The sequence below is a fragment of the Protopterus annectens genome, chromosome 3.part0 (assembly GCF_019279795.1).
Source record: "Protopterus annectens isolate FY-2018-M chromosome 3.part0, PAN1.0, whole genome shotgun sequence".
Taxonomy (NCBI): domain Eukaryota; kingdom Metazoa; phylum Chordata; order Ceratodontiformes; family Protopteridae; genus Protopterus; species Protopterus annectens.
The window spans coordinates 391774444-391788313 of NC_056731.1; positions in this window are offsets into that span (position 1 = coordinate 391774444).

A 13870-nucleotide genomic window follows, 5' to 3' on the forward strand; every position below is an offset into this window, starting at 1 on the left:
CAAACCCTGTAAAAGATAGAAACTATTCCAAGGTAAACTACCTTTCATTGAGTGACAACCTGTTAAAATATCAAGACCCTCCAAATACAGACATCAGAGCAGCCTATGTGGAATTATTCTTAGAAGCTCTGTACAACCATTTCAGTGATTGCATAGAGGCCACTGTGCCTACCATCGTAAGCAAATAACTAGCTCAAAAAGCAAACCACCCTGGTAGAAACCAAAGTCAAACAGGTATAACAAAAGAAAAAAGTCAAATTAGGAAGTGTCACTCCAAAATAAGATAAAAACTCACTCATCAAGCTGAACAGACAACTAAAAAGGCTAATTAAGTCCAACGATTAAGGTTTGAGGTAAGATAGTATCACAGGTCAAGGACGGCCATGAAGTCTTCTTTAGCTACATCAGAAACCTCAAAGGCAGTACACAACCGTAAGCTGAACTGTTGGTAAATGGAGCCACGTTTACAGAACCAGGAAATATAATAAATCTTCTGGCTGACAAATTCAGTTACAACTTTACCCCTTCTCACCCTCAGCCACACCCTAGGGAATACAACCTAACATAAGCCCTAAAACTATCAGTAGGGAGCAGGTCTTAGATTCACTCTTCTAAGGCCAAGGATACAGCTTCAGTGGGCCCCAGTAATATTATAGGATGCTGCCTAAATAGCCAGAAATATGGCCTATCAGGGTCACTGGAATCACTCTTCACACATAACCTCCACACAGGCTTCATGTCACGTGAATAGAGAACTGCAGTAGTCTCATATGCAAAGCCACAGGAAGAATTATCATGGAAACCTTCAGACACTGGACCCAATCCAGTATAATTTTGTCAGAGGCAGGTCATGCCTAATGAACCTGGTGGACTTCTTTGAGAAGGTAAGCCAAGGTATTGGAGGAGGGCAAAATGGTTTAGACTTCCTACCTTGACCTACCTTAAACTAGGTAAGACATATGATGCAATACCCCACTCAGGCATTGTAAACAAACTCACAGAATTAAGCATAAACCCCTATGTAACTCTCTGGCTAGCCAGCTGACTCACAGACAGGACCCAAGAAGTTAGGATTGGAAAGACCAGCTCACAAAGAGGCAGGTCACCAGTGGAGTCTTACAGTACTCTCTTCTAGGTCTGCTCCTATTTGGCATCTAATTTTCAGAAGTCAAGGCCAATGTCAAGGGCCTCTGGCTTACCAAGATTGCAGATGACTGCAAGCCAGGAGTAATCACAGAAACCCTCCAGGATAACAACATCTTACAGGAAGGTCTAATACAGACAAATTATTGCTGCCAAAGCCATGGCTTAAAATTCAGTGCCAAGAAATGCATAATACCTTTTGGGAAGTCAGCCACCCAAAGAAACTACCTTATTGATAAAATACCCCTAAAAGTAAATTTAGTAGTCAGGGATTTAGGGAATCATTTAGATAGTAACTTAACTTGCAACCAACATGTGTCTAAGGTGGTAATAAAATCATTCTATGTCTCTCAAATTATAAGTAAAGGAAGTCATTGTGCCACTGTCCTCAGCCCTCCTCAGACCAGTCATTGAATATAATGCCCCTTTTAGTATGTATCTGACAAGTGACATGCAACAACTGAAACATCGACAGAGGTTCCTCACTAAAAAGAATACAGGGCATGAATACAATGTCTTATGCAGATCACCTCAAAGTCCTATCTCTACACATTGTTTCCTACAGACTGCTGAGAGGCGATTTATGCCTGGCATACAAAGCATCCAGGTCTATATTATAACAGCGAATGCTTAAAATAGCGAACGCTGTATAATGGACCCTAAAATATCAAAACGGCAAAATGGCGATCACACAGAACAACAATTTTTTCCCAGGAAAAAAAAAATCACTACTCCATAAAAAAACAAAACAAAAAAAAAACAAAACAAACAAAAAAAACCAAACACAAAATAAATAAATTGTTAAGCGTTTGCTGATTTAATAGGGAACCAAACATCCTTAGATCCCTCACTGATGGATCTTTTGCATATCCAATCAGTGGATGTTAGAAAATATTGGGAAAGGAGATTGGATAAGAAATTCACAATATGGCTACCAAATATGTGACAAAGTCTAGAAGATTTAGGAAGTTTGCTTGGAAATGTTTGCATAAGTACTTTTATACCCCAAGCAGACACCAAAGAATTTTTCGTCAGGTAGATGGCAAATATTGAAGGTGTGATGGGGAAGAAAAAAGTAAGTGGGAGCATGTTTTGGGAGTGTAATTTGTTGGCAGACTTTAAAAATTCTCCTACAGAGTACTCTGTCAGGAATACCGAGTGAGCAAATGAGTGTAACTAAGGGAATTATCTTTTTAGCTGAGATACAGGATCTGAATTGTCTAGACATAATAAGGCCTTGTTAAGTTTAATTCTGGTAGCTACCAAAAAAGCAATTACTAGAAAAGGAAAATTAAAGTCTAAACTAACTGTATTTGAAGTATTGAATATTGTAACAGAGATAAAATAACTGAAAGTGGGATCTTTAGAAAAGGGTAGGATTAAATTACACAGAAAAAATGGAAATTGTGTGAACAATTCATGAAGAATAATGATTTGGAAGTGGAGTGTAGTTTAATGGAAGGCAGAAATTGAGAAATTTATGTAGCGTTGGATTAATAATATTTATAATAGTTATACAAAAAGAATGCATGTAATGCATACTGTTTGTAATTGGGAACGTGTTTATATGGTTTGTTTTCTGTTATATAAATCTTGTATTTTAAAATGTATTATCAAACTCATCCTACCTGACCAGACCTGAGGTGTGATTGTTTTTTTTATGTAAATTGAAACATCTCCTCCTGCTTTCAATTTTTCCTTTTGAGAGGGTGGTCCGAATATGAAATAGGCATTGTAGCCTTGCACTGCTGGGGTACTTTCTGGTAGCTTTGAACCATGTCTCTGTAACTGCACAGACATTAGCATTCTCCAGGACAAGGAGAGCTTCCAGGCAGACCAGTTTCTTATTAACACTGCTTGTGCGCACACACATACATGCACATGTATACATATGTGATGCCCCAGCTCTAGACCAGTAATCAAGGAGCCTCAATCCTCACCACTGGCACCAGTCGGGACGTACACTGAAACGATAACAGGTATACACACAGTATTTCCAGATGCAGATCTCTACATCAAGTGCAATTTCCCTTAAGAGCACACAGAGACCACAGTTAGTCCAGGGCTGGTTTCTGCCTCTTTCTCCAGATCCCCCAAAAGACTCCCCACTGACACAGCTATAGGGCTGAGATCTCATCTGAGTGGCCAAGCCAAGACCTCCAGCACCCTCTCTGTCCAACCAGTGCTTCATGTACCTGCTGAAGTAGCTGACACACACACTCTTTGAGGTTTGATTTATGCACAGACAGACAGAAACACACACACACACACACACACACACACACACACACACACACACACACACACACACACACACACACACACACACACACACACACACACACACACACACACACACACACACACACACACACACCTGGGAAAGGCTGGCACAGGTTTACTAGCTATGGCACGTTTTTACCCAGACTATAAGGTAGTTATCACTGCCACCAGACAACTCCTTATCTGCTACTTTAAGGCCCTTATCAAAGGGTGTCCAATCTTACTGTGTAATAGTAATATTAATACAAATGGTAGTTTAACCAAGATCAAGGGTATTAGGAGTGGCCCACAGTATCACCAAATAAATATGCAAGTGCTCTCAAAACTTAAATATCTCTACAAAGACCAGCGACAGTGAAAGGTTTAAATATATTTAATAATAAATAATAAAAGAACATGAAAAATACTCAGCATGTATTCACAGTGACATGAAAGCTCAAAATCACAGGAAATGTTTAAAACAACATTGCAGGACAGTCTCAAATAAATAAAGAAAAACATCTAAACTATGCTTCACTATATTCCTGACTGAATGTAAGAGAATTACTATACCCTAGTTAACTCACTTAAGAGCAAGGCAGATGTGGTGAATGGATCTTCTAGTTGTTGTCAGGTCAAAGACACAATACAGAATGCTCTGTCTCTCTTTGAGACTTTTTAAATTAATATCTCAAATATTACTGTTGGGATAGCTTGCGGAATGAAATCATTTCTTGCCATCTGTTTCTATCCCAGGTGAAACCCCCACTGCTGGAAGTTAGCAGTATTTAGCATCTACCTGTGAAAATACATAGACCTCAGATCTTTGGCAGATGCTGGAAGTCATAAAACAATTATATCCCTTCACATTTCAAGACTACTACTTATTTCACGTTAAAGACAATACAGAGAGCTCTCTAGTATAGACATCCTGTCTCTAGCTGCCATAAAGTAATTTCATTTCAGCTCTTTTTTCTGAAATTAACCTCCTGTATTCCAGTTTCCACTGTAAAGATATATACATTTAAACAGTTACAATAGTGCATGTACATTTCTGTTCTATTCCAGCAAGGCACACTGTGGTTACATCTCAAACAGCACTCTGCAAAAATCGTTTTGACACATACTTCTGTACCAGTTTGATATACACATGACATACAGTTCTAATACATTTGTGACACAAGCATCTTATAAGAATCATGGTGATATTCAGAAATGACATATAATTATTTACAAAATTCCAGAGAGCTGTACAGGCATTATCTTCTTTCATCACACTTCACCCCCCCCCAAACACTCAAGCTAGTTTTTCAAGTGACCCTTGAGAAAAGATGCTTGAGAGGGATGAGCCTATCTGAGAATACATTACCCCATACCCTGTCTTGAGAGCCCACCTGCATTGGTATTGCTAACCCCAGTGCAGTGCTACACTGTCATATCGTATGCCTGAAACCCTAGGCTCCCATCTTAGTAGCTTGGGATTTTGCTAGCTGGCTCTCTGTAGCCATAGATCCCCTTCAGACTCCCCCTGCCTTCTCTTGCAAATACTTAGCACAAGGGCTTCCCTATCATGGTAAGGTTTCATGGAGTTAACATGGTACAATTTGTGCCCCTGCCTCCTGCCTAGCAGTTCTACAGGCCTAGAAGTTCTACCATGTAGTTAACATCACTGACCTTCGTAAGCACCTTGAAGGGTCCCGCCAAAGCTGCCTGCACCTTGTCGTGTCTGACAGGAATGAGAGTCATAACCTGATGCCCCACAGCATACTCTCTAGCTCGAGCATTCCTGTCATACCAGACCTTTCTGTGCTGTTGGGTTTCTGCCTGGTACTCCAGGGCTAAGCCCAGGAGATCCCTGAGCCTTGTCCTGAGGTTTATGACATGTGCCACAACAGACTTCTTGTGGGATTCGCATTCAAACTCCCACTCTTCACGAATCAGATCTAGAGGTCTCCTCACCCTATGCCCATACAGCACTTCAAACGGTGAAAAACATGTGGATTCCTGGGGTACCTCTCTGTAAGCAAACAACAGATGGGGCAAATATTTGTCCCACTCCCTCTTAAACTGGTCTCCAAATGCCTGTAGCATGGTCTTTAGTGTAGAGTTTAACCTCTCAACAAGACCATTAGTCTGGGGATGGTAGGGGATGGTCTTTAGGTGCTTCTCCTCCCAGTGCTTCTACAGACAAGCCAGCAGGTCTGACATGACATTGGCACCTCTGTCACTCAGTATTTCTTTTGGGAAACCTACCCTACTGAAGATCTCTAACAAAGCATTTGCCACCTTTTCTGCCTCAGTGGAGGACAGGGCCACTGTTTCAGGGTATCTGGTAGCATAATCGACTACCACTAGGATATACTTCTTTCCTGGGGAACTTGGGGAACTCAGAGGCCCCACAATATCCATAGCAACCCTGTGAAACAGCTCCTCAATCACAGGCAAAGGCATCAAAAGAGCTTTGACCTTGTCTCCTGCCCTGGCCTACTTTTTGGCACTGCTCACAGGTCCTGCAGTACCCTGTTACATCCCTGGAAATCCCAGGCCAATAAAAGTTCTACATAATACATCTCTTTGTATGCTTTATGTCCATATGACCTGCAAAGGGAATGTCATAGGCTATAGCTAGAAGTGGCAAATGCTAGGCTCTGGGCACTACCAACTGCTGTATTGTCTCACCCTCTAGCCCTCCCTCAGGGGTCCACTCTCTATACAGTAACCTTTTGCCCCAGTATACAGATTCCCCTATTCCTTGAGAATCAGATGCCTCACTGGCTACCTCCCTCAAGCCTTGTAATGTAGGATCTGAGAGCTGAGCCTGTCTCAGCTGTCTCTTTGTAACTCTTCCCAGCTCCCCTTCCAAAGGAAGTCTGTTATCCTCTGACAGAGGTGCCTCACTGTCAGCCTGGGTACTACTACTCACCTCTGCCCTTGCAGTCACTCTGCCCAAGGGAACATCAGCCACCACCAGCAGCTGTGGCTTACCTTCAGTTTCACTGCTACAGGGTAGCACTCTCCCTGAAGTAGTCACCTCATCAGTCTCGACTTCAAGTATGCAGTCTGTCTGGGTCTCCCCCCTGGCTACCAGATCCACATGCCTGTCTCCAAGCCTGAATGCGTGTAACTGCATGCACACAAGGTACTGCATTATCAAAGTCATTCCCTATCAGGACATCTGCAGGGATACCCTCAAACATGCCCACTTGCTTGCTTCCTTTTCCACCCTCCCAGTCAAGGTGAACCCTAGCCAAAGGTATTTGGAATGGTGTCCCTCCTAAACCTATGACTGGAGTAGATTGCTCAAGCAAGTAGTGCTCATCTATAACCATTGCAGGCTCTGCAATGGTTAGGTCAGAGGCTGTGTCTCTCTTAGCAGTGGCCTCTTTCCCTTCTACTAAGATAGGATATAACCTCTTGTGGTAGTTTGGTACCCTTGTTGTCTCCAGACAACGGACCACTGGCATTCTATTATTCCCACTTACTGGCTTTCCCACCTTTTGTTCCCCACCTTGCCTCCATGGACATCTATATGCTACATGGCTCCACTGGTTGCATTTAAAACATTTAACCCTTGATCCTGACCATGTATCTGAATTAGAGGGTACCCCTGTTACTGGGGTACTCTGTTGGAGAGGTTTAGTCTGCCCACCATGGGTTCCCCTAGACCCATGTGCAGCACTGGGTATCCATTTCCTGTGCAGTGATGCCCTGCTTGCTAGGTATAGGTCTTCCTTCTTCCCCAACTCATCTGCAGTACGGCATTGCCTATCAGCTAACCAGATTCTCATGTCCTCAGGCAAAGTGCTAAGGGCTTGTTCCCTCACCAAAAGGTCTGCTAGTCCTTCAGAAGTAGTGACCTGACACCCACTCACCCATTTATGAAAATAACTGCTTAACTCAACAATATATTCACACACACTTTCATCTGCCTTGCTTCTATGTTCACAAAACTATTTTCTGTAAGCTTCAGGTGTTAACTTAAAACACTCTAATAAACAATATTTAACAGTATTATAATTTCAGCAATCAGTATCAGCCAATTTAGAAATAGCAGTTACAGCTTTACCATGGAGTAAGGGGGTCAAGAACTGTACCCAGAGCCCTTCGTCAACATTATACTGTTTACATACCCTTTCAAACATATGAATAAAACTATCAGAATTATCACCCTCTGTAAACTGTGGAAGAAATTTACTGATCTTTATTGCTTCTGGGGTTCAGTTACTCCCTTCCCCATTACCTCCATGACCCTGATTAAGAGTCAGATTTCTTTTTCATGTTGCCTCTGCCTCTCATTTTCTTCAGCTTCCAGATGCCTCAGTCACTCTGCAGATTCTAATGCCATCTGTTTCTCCTTTTCTTCAGCCTCCAAATGCTGCAGTCTCTCTGCTGATTCTAGTTCCAACCATTTGGGCTGATTCTAGTTCCAACCGTTTGGCCACCAGTTCAAGTCTCTTTAACTCCAGACAGATTTTTAAGTCCTTTGAGGCAAAGTGGAACTGTCCATTTTCTGAGAGTTGTACATCCCCAAAGCCAGTCTGGTTGTCCTCCTGGTTGCTAGTCTGTGATGCAGCTATGGTTAAGGCTGGAATCATTTCTGCTTTAGTCAGGTTGGCATGCACCAATCCTTTGTCTTGGCACATCTCAGCCAACTGGCTCCTTGTCAGCTTGCCATACTCCTCTGCTGACATCATTGCCTGCTGTCCCTGACTAACTAAGCTAACAAAAATAATAAATAAAACTATTGTGATATGAAGCTCTGAATGTTCACTGTGTGGCTGCTTGAGAGTACAGACACCTTCTTTAGTGATCACTGTTTACAGGCTGCAGGAGTTCAATATCCACACCCTGAATCCCAATATGTGATGTGGTGATCCCACCACTGCTCACCAATAATGTGATGCCCCACCACTGGCCATGTAATCAAGGAGCCTCAATCCTCACCACTGGCACCAGTGGGGGACATACACTGAGTGGATGACAGGTACACACTCAGTATTTCCAGATGCAGCTCTCTGCATCAAGTGCAATCTTCCTTAAGAGCACACAGAGACCACAGTCAGTCCAGGGCTGGTTTCTCCGTCTTTCTCCATATCCTCAATAGGACTCCCCACTGGCACAGCTATAGCACTGAGATCTCAGCTGAGTGGCCAAGCCAAGACCCCCAGTGCAATCTCTGTCCAACCAGTACTTCATGTCCCTGCCCAAGTAGCTGACACACACACTCTTTGAGGTTTAATATATACACATACACACCAAACACACACCTGGGAAAGGCTGACACAAGTTTACTAGCTATACCCCTTTTTTCCATACTATAAGGTAGTTATCACTGCCACCAGCCAACTCCTTTTCAGCTACTTTAAGGCCCTTAACAAAGGGTGTCCAATCTTACTGTGTAATAATAATATTAATACAAATGGTAGCTTGACCAAGAGCAAGTCTATTAGGACTGGCGCACAGTGTCACCAAATAAATATGCAAGTACTCTGAAAACTTAAATATCTCTATAAAGATCAGTCACAGTGAAACATTTAAATATATTTAATAAATAATAAAAGAACAAGAAAAATACTCAGCATATATTCACAGACGTCAGAGTTCAAAATCACAGGAAATATTTAAAACAACATTGCAGAACAGTCTCAAATAAATAAAGAAAAACATCTACACTATATTCCTGACTGAATGTAAGAGAATTACTATACCATAGTTAACTTACTTAAGAGCAAGGCAGATGTAGTGAATGGATCTTCTAGTCGTTGTCAGGTCAAAGACACAATACAGAATGCTCTGTCTCTCTAAAAGACTTTTTAAATTAATATCTCAAATATTAATTCTGGGATAGCTTGCAGAATGAAATAGTTTTTTGTCATCTGACTCTATCCCAGGTGAAACCACCACTGCTGGAAGCTAGCAGTATTTTGTAACTACCTGTGAAGATACAGAGACCTCAGATCTTTGGCAGATGCTGGAAGTCATAAAACAATTACATCCCTTCACATTTTAAGACTAGTAATTATTTCACCTTAAAGACAATATAGAGAGCTCCCTAGTATAGACATTCTGTCTCTAGCTGCCATAAAGTAATTTAGTTTCAGCTATGTTTCTGAAGTTAACCTCCCGTATTCCAGTTTCCACTGTTAAAATATATACATTTAAACAGTTACAATAGTGCATGTACATTTCTGTTCTGTTAAAGCAGGGCATACTGTGGTTATATCTCAAACAGCTCTCTGCAAAAACCTTTTCAACACACACTTCTGTACCAGTTTGATATATACATGACATACAGTTCTAATACATTTGTAAAACAAGCATTGTATATGAATCATGCTGATATTCACAAATTACATATTTGTTTATTTTATTTATTTTACATTTGTTGACCAGGAGTCCGACTGAGCTGAAGAGCCCTTTTTCAGAGGAGGCCCAGGGAGAAAAGCTCCAACATATTATACAATTTTCATTATAAATTAGCATTAAACAGCAGTGTTACAGAATTATTACAAGGCATTAAGTAGCAATACAATGTTATACAGTGTCAATAAGGAGTATAGCATAACTATTTCAAGATGTATAAAAATACATATGTCATTAAGATTAGTATAGTTTTTGGGGTAAGTGGTTAAAAAACCCAGTTTTATCATGATGTAGTTGCATGAAGGCAAGACAATTACAATAAAATGTTTCTCTGAGGCGATTTGCTTAATAGATTTTAGAAGACAGTAGAAAGAGTAGTCAAGGAAGATTAGAGAGAGCTAGTGAGAAGAGTGAGTTAAGGGCAGAAAGTAGATTAAGATATGAGAAGTAGGGGATATTAAGGAGGGAGAGTGCAGTGGCAGGACCAGTGACTTTTAAAGTGCCCTTTGGTGGCTGTGTAAGGGTCCTGATTTCTAGTGGGAGCCTATTCCAGGCAATAGTGGGATGATAGCTGTACATGTTGTGTCCAAATTTAGCCTTGGGTTTGTAGATTTGTAGTAGGTCTTGTTTAGAGCTTCTGAGAGGTCTGGAGGGAGAATATTGGGAGATGAGATGGGATAGTGCTGGGCAGTAGAAAGGCTGGTATAGGATAGAATGGATGATCTGGAGCTGAGAGAGAAGAAGCTGGTGGGGTAATTCAAGCCAGTTTAAGTGTTTTAGAGAGAGAGACAGTGATGGGATTTGTATGTTTGTTGGACAGCAAATCTAACAACCTTGTTGTAGGTAGATTCGAGTTTGGTCAGGAATGCCGAGTTAAGATTTTTGAGCATTTGAGAATTGTACATTAGACTGGGTAGAAGGTAGGTAAGAGAGTAATCTTGGCTTCAGAGGTAAGGAATTTCTTGTTACGGTAAAGGAGCCCTAGTTTTGAATGTGTCTTTTGATACAGTTATTAACATGCAAGTCAAATTTAAGCTGATTGTCGATGGTTATGCCTAAGAGCTTAGTACTGGATTCTTCCTGAATGGGAGTGTCATTAAGGGACTGTATGGAGAATGAGGGTTTAATATTTATGAACTTTTTAGGTAGGAAGAGTAATAGCTTTGTTTTTTTAGGGTTAAGGATGAGCTGGTTGTTGGAGAGCCTTGTTTCAACTAAGTTAAAAGATGCCTGAGTAGCTGAGAAGAGCTTAGAGGGAGAGTTGGCTGTGGTGATGACTGTAGAGTCATCTGCGTATAGCACTAAAGATGACTGAGGACAGGAGGTATAGAGCTGATTAGTAAAGATATTAAAAAGTAAAGGCCCTAGGATAGGCCCTTGAAGTACACCCATTTTTACAGGGAGAGGAGGGGAGAGTGCAGAGTGCCATCTCACTGATTGAGATCTATCAGTGAGGTAGCTGGAGAACCATGTAACAGTATCAGAGGAGAAGTTGAGGTTATGCAGTTTGTGCAGCAGAAGAGAGTGTGAGACAGTGTTGAAAGCTTTTGAGAGGTCCAAGAATAGGCAAGAAATAAGTTTATGGTCGTCCATGCCTAAAGAGACTGTGTTGAGGAAGGATAATAGAGCTGTAGTGGTGCTATGTTTGGGTCTGAAGCCGTGTTGAGTGGGTGTAAGCAGATTTTCCTATATTAGATACTGCATAACTTGCTTATGAATATATTTTTCTAGTACTTTACAGAGAGAGGAGAGGATAGCAATAGGTCTAAAGTTGGAGATATTAGATGAGTTACCTCCTTTGTGTATAGGTAGAGTGTAGCATTGCTTCCAGATGGAAGGGACTTTAGATTCAGAGATACAGCGATTAATTAGGATAGATACAGGGAGAGCAAGAGAGTCAGCTGCTAGTAGAAGAAAAGTGGAAGGAATATTGTCAGTTGATGCTGAGCATGGTTTTAATTTGGAGAGTAGAGTTTTGATGTAGCTAGTAGGTACAGGTTTGAGGGAGAAGGTATTTGAGGAGATAGTATTAGGAGTAGGTTCAGAAAAGTTGGAGATGTTAGTAGTAGAAGAGTTTGGGTTAGGGTTCAGTAGCTTAGATATTGAATCGATAAAATAGGTACTGAAGATAGTGGCAGTATCTTCAGATGTCTTGTCTGGGCATGGGTTGGGGGAGCTAAGATTACCGGGATGTAATATTTGGTTACTAGAGCTCCAGAATTTTTTAGGATTAGATTTTAGGGCTGTGGGAGATTTGTTATAAAAGTCCTTTTTATCTTTGTTTATGTGTTTCTTTGTCAGATTTCTGAGTTCTTTATATTTTTGTAAGTCTGCAGAGAGCGTAGTTTGTGACCATTTTTTCCATAGTTTGTCTCTAGTTATCATAAGGGTAGGAGTGGCTTTTGAAAGCCACGGAGATATGGTGGACTTAATTCGGACTTTGCGAGGGGGAGCAAGTGAGTCCAAGATGCTAAGGAAGGTGGAGCTGAAAGCTAGAACTGCTTCTTCTATAATTATTCTATATAATTATTTACAAAATTTCAGATAGTTGTGCTGGCAGTATCTCCTTTCATCACAATATATATATATATATATATATATATATGTATATATATATATATATATATATATATATATATATATATGTGTGTGTGTGTGCATGTGTGTGTGTGTGTGTGTGTGTGTGTGTGTGTGTGTGTGTGTGTACATATATACACTGGGGGGTGCATTATTTTACCACAGACAATTTTTATATCACCAGAATATGCTATAAATGAAGGTAATGAAGGCCTGAGACCTGACTATTAACCTGTGTCAACACCTTCTTCTAGCAATGTGCATTCCAAACAAGTATAATATAGTAATAGACCACTTATGTCCAAAAACTTCAAATGCCCATCACAAATGAAAATTAGGTAGACAGGTGTTGCTCAGCATTGAAAATAATGGACATTGAAGACACACCAATTTACCGACGAGAATGAACAGCTCCCATTCTTGTACTCGCTATACCTATGCAAGGAGGTTCAAGTCCCAGGGACTGCCTTTTTCTTACATTAAAATAAATCAGCCTGCCATTTCAGCTGCAATCTCATCAATCTCCACAGGTAAGTGGTTCCTTAGGAGACCTTGTCCTCTAGCCTTAGAGTTAAAACTTTGCTGACAGAAAAGCTGACTGAGCCAGCAGTGGCGCCTGCTATTTTTAGCTAGCCTAAAGTTATTTTTGTGGGAAACCCTCTTTTAGTGACCATTATTTCTGTCAGAAGAATGTCAGTGCTCCAGGCTCTATTGTGCAATAAGCACCACACAGCATTTCACCAGTCTTTCTTAAGCCTGACCAGTCTGTAGCTGGTGCAGTGGGTTACAGCTGTGAGCTTTAGTTCCAGTAGTGCATGGTTGGATTTCCTCAGCCCTCATTTGCCTACTGTGTGACCTTGACCAAGTCACTTAACCAGACAGTGCTTGTGGGCTAGGTTCTTCAATTGTCCCCATGAAATGCAAGCATAGTAACTATCTATGAACCTATCTTTCATGTTCAGTGTGGACTCGGAGTTCACTTTATACCAGTCCGTCCAGCTCCTGGTCTTCCAGTCTTACCCACCGACTGAGATGAACATATTCTACTCACCATGGATGCAGACAGCTCAAATAGTAAAATGGTCCACAGGGGCAGTTAGCATAGTAACTTACCTATGAACCTAGTTAAAGAATAATTCTCACAGCAAATGTATTAAGGTGGGTGGGTTTGGCATAGTGGTTAAGGTCTTCACCTCAAAGCACAAAGTACAGGGTTTGATTCTGACCTCAGGTTATTAACTAAGCTTAAAATGCCCCTTCAGGGCAGTTAGTCTGGCATTCACCTATGAACCTATAAGAACTAAGCAGACTTTATAACAGCATTGAGAAAGGGTGTCATAACCTCGTTCCTCTGTTCTGAGTTAAGTTCCCTGCATATTGCTAGATATTCTCCTATCATATGAAATATGATTGCAGCACTGATCTCTACAGTGAAAAGCTAACTACAACAACTGTTCATGTAGATGGGCTACTGCTGCAGGGGGATCCTCCACTCCCCTCCAGTCTGTCTTGCTTCATTTGTTAA